Source organism: Schistocerca piceifrons, chromosome 6 (genome assembly GCF_021461385.2).
Source record: "Schistocerca piceifrons isolate TAMUIC-IGC-003096 chromosome 6, iqSchPice1.1, whole genome shotgun sequence".
NCBI lineage: Eukaryota > Metazoa > Arthropoda > Insecta > Orthoptera > Acrididae > Schistocerca > Schistocerca piceifrons.
In genome coordinates, this window is record NC_060143.1 from 138,264,966 (window position 1) to 138,274,611 (window position 9,646).

Genomic DNA, 9,646 nt, shown 5'->3' on the forward strand with positions numbered 1-9,646 from the left:
TCCTTGGCGCTTTATCAGAACAAACTTATCGCGAGTGGGTAACAGGTTAGGATATGATGAGGAAATGCAAATTCAAAGGTGTCCTTGGCGCTTTATATTCAGATGTTATGTTGTGTGATGCGATCATGTACATGTAGTTGATGTCAAAGCTTAGAGAACAGATTTTGAAACAGTCCGATACATTATTCACCACGTAGTACAAATTCTAGATCAGTATGATTCAAGTCCCGAAGCGGATGACAACCTCAGGCAGGGACCAATTTGTCAGGTTGAGTCGTCCCTTACTCACGACCGTTCCATAAGGCAGCAACAGCACACGCTCGCCAAGCCGCGTAAACAGTTCCCTAAACAGGCGGCTACATCAGTGAATAGAATTAAGTCATGCCTTAAGTGCTATTCACGGCACAAATGCCAAGATTTCCCGTCCAGACATGCACAGTGTTATGCTTTTGGCAAGACTGGTCACGTACAATCCATATGTTTGCAACGCAACAAAAGTAAGAATTGCACCCACTCACAGAAATCTAGTCACAAGGGCCATGTAATCAATGCAGTGTATTCAAAGCCTGCTGCAGGCGTTATCAAACTAATAAGCAAACAGTTTCTTCAGTGCTACGCCAGTCCAACAAACTTTTTGTTCATTTGCATATCAGTGGCAAATGTGTGAAATTTCAGTTGGGCACGGGTGCCTCTGTTACGTTGCTGAATCGTAACACATATGAACTGTTAGACCCCCCCCCCCACCTCACCATGCCTTTCTAAAGCTAGCATGCACCTGACGGCTTTTAATGTCAAGACATTCCAGTTCTCCGAAAATGTACTTTGCCTGCCATGTATCGCTCGCATACGCGAACTGTAACTTTCGCTGTGCTCCAATCACTCGATTGTGAGAACATTTTTGGCTTTGATTCGTTTCACTTGCTTGGCTTTCAAATTCAGGACAATGTGTTGTCAGTGACTGCATTCAATGCCAAAGACAGTGTAGCTAGCTTGCTGAATGAATTCCCTGAACCCTTTTCTGAAGGTTTAGGCAAGGCTAACAATTTTGTTGCACATATTACCATGAAAGACAATGCCCAACCGAAATTTTGCGGGGTCAGAACTGTTCCCATTGCATTATAGGAAAAAGCCCCTGTTGAACTTAAAGAATTGCAAGATAGCGGAGCTGTTGCGCCCATACAAACTAGTCAATGGGCAAGTCCACTGGTTTTGTTCCCCAATCCTTTAGGTCGCACTCGTCTCTGTGTTAACTTTGTCTAGAGTCAACCCACAAACTGTAATTAATACTTTTCCATTGTCACTCCCAGAGGATCTAATGGACAGATTAGGTGCCGGTCATTACTTACGCGGCGCGTATCTTCAAATACCACTAGATAAAGAATCCCATACCGCGTGTGTTGTGAACACTCAAAATGGTTCAAATGGCTCTGAGCACTATGGGACTCAACTGCTGAGGTCATTAGTCCCCTAGAACTTAGAACTAGTTAAACCTAAGGACATCACAAACATCCATGCCCGAGGCAGGATTCGAACCTGCGACCGTAGCGGTCTTGCGGTTCCAGACTGCAGCGCCTTTAACCGCACGGCCACTTCGGCCGGCTGTGAACACTCATTTGGACTTTTTAAGTATTTGCGTTTGCCTTTAGGCAGTGTTTCCGCACCCGCCATTTTACAACGGTATTTGGAACAGCTGACTGCTCAAGTACCGAACTGTTCAAACTACTTATTTTGACCGTATTGCCGTAGCAGATGGTGCGCCTGAAGAATACACTGCAAATTTGCTTGCTTTGTTTCGTATGTTATCTGATGCAGGACTAAACTGTAGCCTAGACAAGTGTGATTTTTTAAACTTGAACTGCAGTATCTTGGTCATACCATAAACAGTCAAGGTGTACATCCTCTTCAGTCACATTTGTTAGCCATACGTGACCTGTCAGTTCCTCGCAGTGTCACAGAATTGCTGTCATTCTTAGGGAAAATGAAGTATTATATTCGGTTCATACCGAATGCTGGCATAGATCGCAGCTGCATTCCATCGCTTGTGTAGCAAGGACGTCCCCTTTGTTTCGACAGATGAGTGCCAAGAAGCATTTCAAAAACTTGAAGATGCATTGCTCAGTGATCGATGCTTGGTTCACTTTGATCCTGACAAACCAGTTGTGTTGAAAGGTGTTGCTTCTTCTTACGGAATCGGTGCAGTGCTTTCACACAAAATTAGTGAAGAAGACAGGCCTATTGCTTTCGCATCAAAAGCCTTGTCCAGAGCTCAATGTAACTAGTCACAAATAGAGAAAGAGGCATTGGCTATTGTGTATGGTGTGACCAAATTCCACCACTATTTGAATGGCAGAAAATTCTGCTTAGTAACGGATCATAAGCCATTGCAGTCCTTGTTTTATCCAATGAAGCCTATTCCTGTATGAAATGTACTAAAATTGCAAAGATGAGCTTTGCTGTTGTCTCAATACAAGTACGAGATTGTGTATCGTCCGACAGCTCAACATGGTAATGTCTTTCGATTGGCCATGATACAGACTTCGACGCTCCTGTTGCACCTTGTTGTCACGTCGATGCTCACGATACTGAATTGCTTCAGTCCTTTCCTCTGAACTATAGGAAAACTGCACAGGCCACGGAAGCTGATTCAGATTTGAACATTTTGCTAAAATAAATTCGCACATCCAGGCCTCTCTCATTGCACAGCATAAAGAATTGTTCACAAGAAACAACTAGCGCGAATACACTATACTTGGCAGGGTATGGACACCCAAACAGATGACATCACAGTGTCATGCATGTGTGGGAAATCAGTCCGCTCCGTGACAAAAATTCTATGTGTGGCCTAAGTCACAATCACAATGGCAATGTGTGCACATAGACTTTGCGGGTCCTTTGTCGAACATTCGTTGGTTGAATGTGGTAGGCTCTTACAGTAAGTTTCCTTTTGCTGTGCTTGACAACGTCACATAGCACACTTCAGGAGTCGTCCTCTAGTTTTTGCCTCAAAGCTTTGGCTGAAGTCATAGATTCGGACAATGGCCCTCAGTTCACGCCAAATGAATTTAAAACATTCTGAGAATGCAATGGCATACAAATCCAACTAGTTCACTGTTCCACCCGCAGTCAGCCGGCTGGTGTGGCCAAGCGGTTCTAGGTTCTACAGTCTGGAACCGCGCGACCGATACGGCCGCAGGTTCGAATCCTGTGTGTGTTTGTTTGTGTGTGTGTGTTGTGTGTGTGTGTGTGTGTGTGTGTGTGTGTGTGTGTGTGTAGTGAGTGAAGTGTTCCAAAACAATGTGTGTATAGTCTCATTATCAGTGACTGATAGTTAGATATGAATGAACAGTGTGGCATTACATTATTTAATAAGTTATTTGAAAAAAGTATTGTATACCAAGAGTAAATCTAACGATCGTCTCTAACTAAAAGTCTGTAAATATATGTGTATACGAATTAGCTTATTTTAAATTGATCTAAACTTGTAAATACTATGATATGTCCTATATACTTGTAAAAAGAGATCTACAGATGAATAAAGCTACTACTACTACTATTATACATAGTAAACAAATGTTAGGTGCAAGAATGTGGATTTCCCCTACGCTGACTCTAAATGTCAGGAGGCAGAGTATGTTAACACAAGCATCTGAAAAATAACAAAAGTTGTTGAAAATAAACAAGTCCTAATTGAGTGTAACATCTATGCCCTAAAAAAATAAATTAGCTACAGAGCATTGAGAACTGGTTTAACAGACTGAAGGATCAGAAAGCAAATGGGACAAATTGTATGGTATAATACTAAGACATTATAACTTTTGCTGCCCTGTTAAGGAAATGCAGAGAGTACTAAGCCATAATCAAAGTGCAAAAAATACCAGACTAACGCTTCCAACAAATATGGTCGAAGTCAGGCAACAGATCCAAAACCTGGATGTGCTACACAAGTTATCAAAACTACTGATTTTCAGGAATAAGTGTAATGAAGTCAAGAAAATCTTTCAGAAAGAGCATACAGCAGTGAAATACCTCAATCAGATAATGCAGCCATGACTTCACGGTAAATAATAAATGAATTTCACAGAATTACTCCAGTGCCAAAAACTAAAATTGTTAACATAGTTCAAATGGCTCTGAGCACTATGGGACTCAATTGCAGTGGTCATCAGTCCCCTAGAAATTAGAACTACTTAAACCTAACTAACCTAAGGACATCACACATATCCATGCCTGAGGCAGGATTCGAACCTGGGAGCGTAGCGGTCGCGCGGTTCCAGACTGTAGCGCCTAGAACCGCTCGGCCACCCCAGCTGGCATGTTAACATGAGATATTGAGAAACATAGCTAAAAATCCCAATGAAATCTGCAACATTTTTAATAAATATTTCATATCTACATCTGTCAGTCCATTTATTCCCTCAAACATGAGTTGCAAAATGATACTCTGCCCCACTGAAGAGCTAACTTTTGAATTCAAATGAGTGAGTTTTGTGTGTATGTTAATTTCTAAGGGGCCAAACTGCTGAGGTCATTGGTCCCCATAGGAGTGAGTTAACAGGAAATAGGTAGGGCAATAAATGATCTAAAGAATAAGTACTCATCAGGTTGGGATGGTTTGTATAGTGTCATTATTAAAAAAAACGTAATAACAAGTTAATTGAAATACTTACTTATCTGATTAACTGTTGCATCACTGAACACAACTTTCCAAACGTATTAAAGTGAAGCACACTTAAACCATTGCATGAAATAGAATCCAAGGAAGAGGTTTCAAACTTTAGTCCTGTACCACTAAAAGTCATAGTCAGTAAAATATTTGAAGCTTTATCGCTGACACAACTCAGTGATTATTTTACCAGAAATAAGTTGCTAACAGAGACATACCATGACTCCTAACACAAATCAGCGACCTGAGCTATACACAGACTTGGTCTCCAAAGTGTCAATAATACTCTAATTGATATACAGCGGTCATGTCATGTCCTTTAAAAACAATTAATCCATCATTTTCATCATTTACATTGTCTCCTTTATTTGTGATTACACACTCAAAACATTTTGCAGCATAGTTACCTATCAACTTGTTATTAGATTTTCTATTATATGTTAATAATCAGTTCCATAAGCTTTAATTTTCATCAATTATAATAACTACCAAAACTTTATCGTATATTGGTAAAAAGGAGGATGATTTGATTTGTAAACATTTGGATTAAAAGTTGCAACAATATTTTCTTCTCTGTGATAATGACCATCATTTTCAACAAACATTCCTTCAGTTAAACTAAAACTTACATTCATTAATTCAAGAGGAATAATCTTAGGAACACCATTAGCAGCAGCCATTTTATTTTATTCAGTAATTTGCTTACTAATATCTAATAAATTAGATACTATGCTGTATTTCAGTATACACTTATCACCACTCTACTTTTTTTCTTATACTGGGTTATTTGTATGAATAAACAGAACTTTTGTCATTCAAAGGAAATAATCTACTCACTTATTTGTAAAAATTCTAATTAAATAAAAGCATATTGTGACTCAAACATAGGATGAAAAGAAAAGTAAAAGAACAAAAATGTATGACATTATTAGCTAGTCTATAAAGATGCAGAATGATAGCACCAATTAGGTGTGGAAAAAGAACAACAAGGGAGGTTCAATGAGAAATGTAACACTTTTTTCTCGATCAAATTCGGTTAAAAATGCAGAGTTTGTTATGGGACATCATGGAATATTCCCATTTCAGCCCTTATTGTTTCATTAAGTTCTCATAGATACTGGTGTTATACATAACCTTCAAAATGCCCTTTGCCAGGCACTTAAATGTGATTTTCAGAGTATACATGTAGATGTAGATGTAGAGGTGTGCTCCAAGAAGGGAACGTTATTGAGTTCCTTTTCGCACAAAACCAGAGCAATGCTGATATTCATAGGAGCTTGCAGAATGTCTACAGAAACCTTTCAGTGAACAAAATCACAGTGAGTCGTTGGGAGAAAATACCTGTCATTATCTAAACAAGCTCACACACACCTGACCGATCTCCCATGTGTCAGACAGCTGCACACAGCTGTGATTTCTGCAATGTTTTCATCTCCACAAAAACGCAAAAGAACTTCTCCATGACATCGCAAGGCCTCACGCAAATCTGTGCACCCAAGAGAGTTCAGAAAACTTCATTGGACAGTTCTTCCTCATCTACCCTGCAGCCCAGAACTCGTACCTTATGACTTCCATCTGTCTGGCACTCCACAGCAGCATCACAAGGGTGATGGGGAGGTTGTTGATGTAGTAAGACCTTAGCTCCTACGTCGACCAGTAGAGTGGTGCCATGTGGTCGTGTCATGGAACGGAGATTACGTTGAAAACTTGGGTTCTATAGCCAAGAGTATTAGGAATAAAATCTTGAATTAAAATGAATTTGCATCTAGAAAAAAAATTGTTGCATTACTTATTGATGGCCCCACATATATTTTAACTGTTAGCTGGCTAAATTCGAATAATTTTAGTCATTTACATGTTTATTCTTAAAGTTTCGATCAACCTTAATATCAAAGATTTCTGGCCGGAGTGGCCGAGCGGTTCTAGGCGCTTCAGTCTGGGACCGTGCGACCTCTACAGTCGCAGGTTCGAATTCTGCCTCGGGCATGGATGTGTGTGACGTCCTTAGGTTAGTTAGGTGTAAGTAGTTCTAAGTTCTAGGGGACAGATGACCTCAGAAGTTAAGTCCCATAGTGCTCAGAGCCATTTTTGAACCATCAAAGATTTCTAAAGAAATGTAAGAAAATTAAGGTCCAAATTCATATTTTTATCGAAAATAATGTTGGAAATGTTCCTCTATGTGAATATGAAGAGAACGCAAGTGCTGTTCTTCATGATTTCATTTTTGAAAACTAGGATATATTCAGAGCATATTTCTCTGAAGGTAGATGTGAAGTGGTGGACTTCTTTTTATTTATGTTAAACATATTCAAAGGTTTCTAAACAATTAGTCAGAGATAATCTAATTTTTTGTAACTTTTGGCAACACAACACAAATTTAAATCTTGTTTACTGTATTTTGTGGACAGAGATTTATAATTTGATAAATTTAAAGAAATATATCGAAAATTTTGAAATGAAGCTTTCGGATTTACTGCAGTAAATTTCACAAGGACAGCTAATGATGCAAAAGTTAGAAATACAATAAAAGATTTCACATGAATACAAATGTTAAACATTAATTCTAAATATGAAACATTAATTATAAACCTAAAATGGTAATCGTAAACCTTTGTGGTGACTTTAGTTCCCATCCAAATAACTAATGGAAGAGACAGAAGATGAACCACTCGTTTGGCAGAGTCTTTATTATCAATAGAGAGTTTTGTTAGATATTCTTTGCATTTATTTGTTTTTCATGACTTAATGTGTGTGCAGTAAAAGGAACATACTGAGTAATCGTCATGTCCACGGTTCTTATATGGAAACGATCTTTTGTTGACTAACTATATATAGTGGTGACCCTGATGTGACTCCCTGAAGACAGGACTTCGGAACTGCGTACATTTTTTTGCAATAATGATGGATATATCATTGCAGATTCCAGAGACTGAATTCAAAATGTAACATACCACATAGCCAGCTGTGCCACAACATGCAACCACCTGTTTTGGTCATGCCAAACTTCTGCCACTGACAAGGTACATGTATGTATGTAGAGTGCATCTTTCAACAACACAGTGTGCACACTAACGATGACAATTATGTAATTGTGGTTGCACATTTAAATGGGTCAGTGATGAAAGAAATAGAAGATGTTCTACTGAAACGTTGCTATACATTTTTAAATTCTGCCTAGTCATCAATTTTGGGGTGTCTAGGAAACTTGCTTTCTCGGATCGCTAGACAAACAATTCAAACAAATCGTATCAATGAGTTTTATTACGAAAATTAAATGAGAATACTTAACTTTGTGAATTACATAGGTAATTCTCGAAGTTAAGTATTGTCATTATGTTGCAAGCAAAGGGCAGCATCCCAAATAAACAAGCTTCTTCAGTATAACAATTCTAATACAAGCGAAATAATACAGTTGACTCTCCTATTCAGGCTGCTAGTCTTGAAGCTTCTCTTTGACTGGGTCGCGACCAGTCGGGCGCGGCGCTTATGTCCTCTTCATATAGAGGGCGCTGCTGTCGCATTGTGGTCCTGGAGAGGGGTCAGTCAGCATACAATTAGACGACGTCTTCTTCACAGACCTTTCTGCTCTCTCGTTCCCAACTGGCTTGCCGGCACTTGCCTTTACGCCATAACATACATCACTAAATGAGGCACTCATACAGTGCTACACATTGTCACCAGAGCTTCAGCTGCAGAAAGCTTTTAACAATGAACAGTTAGGCAACAGATCCCTATCTCAGATGTTGTGAACTATAAGTGCTTTAGGTGGCCCTGATCTGCTGTCCGAACAGTCGCTATGGTTTGCAAGTTACCAGTTGGTATTTGCAGAGTCATAGCAAGACATGGAGAGTCATCGTTGCAGTATTGTCCATGGGCTCCTTATTTGGCTGATGGAAACCATTATAAAAGCAAATTACGTCAATCATCTCGAACGCACACTGCGAGTATTTTCAGCGCCACCTAAGCAATGTGTTCCCACTCCACAGAACATCAAATCCACAGATCACCAGGCCAAACAGTTGTAACTGGTGCGAGGAGTCTACCACTAGCCAAGCTCCTGGCAGCGAAAGTGGGATTAGAGAAGCTGTTGAAAGCAGGTGTTACAACTAGATCACATAGTTCTTGGTCATCTGAACTACACATGGTGTTCAAAAAAGAGGATTCCTGGCAACTGTGCAGGGGTTAGAGGGCAATCAATGCTTGCATAATTTGCGATCGTTACCCTAAACGTAACATGACTGACTTCAACAGCCTGATCGCTCATGCTCAGGTGTTTAGTGTGGTCATTTGTGCTAAGGCATTTTTATAAACGCGTTTGGCACCGGAGGATGTACAAAAAAACTCCTTTTGACTCCGTCTTTTGGTCTTTTGCAGTACAGATCCACATCTTTTGGATTGGGAAATATTTTGCATACAAGGCAGCGTTTTACGCCTGATATTTTGTGGGTTACCATTCCTATGGTGTTAATCGACGATATCCTCATATTTTCACCTACAGTTACGATGCATGTGACCCACTTGTGGCAGCTTTGTAAGTTTCTACAGGAGTATGGTATCGTCATTAATAATGCAAAGAGCGTTTTTGGCAAATAATAGGTGTAATTTTTAGGCTATGTAGTCTCATTAGCTCGCCTGTCACCGCTACCCAGATATGTGGCAGCAGTGCAAGATATACCTTTGTCGACAACATACAGACGATTGCACAGACATTTAGGTATGTTAAACTACTACTGGCAATATCTTCTAGGGCTGGCAAGTCAGCAGGAACACTTGCTATGCTACTCTCAGACAAGCATACAGCCGGAAGTCGGAAGATACCTAGGACCCCAACAAATGAAATGGCATTTCATAAAGTCGATCAATGTTTGGCATAAGTAGCAAGGCTGGCTCACCCAAGCGTTAGTGCCTCATTGTCTGCCATGGTGACCGTGAACCAAAACACAATCGGCTCAGTACAGCAACAGATCGTGGATCGTCGATGGC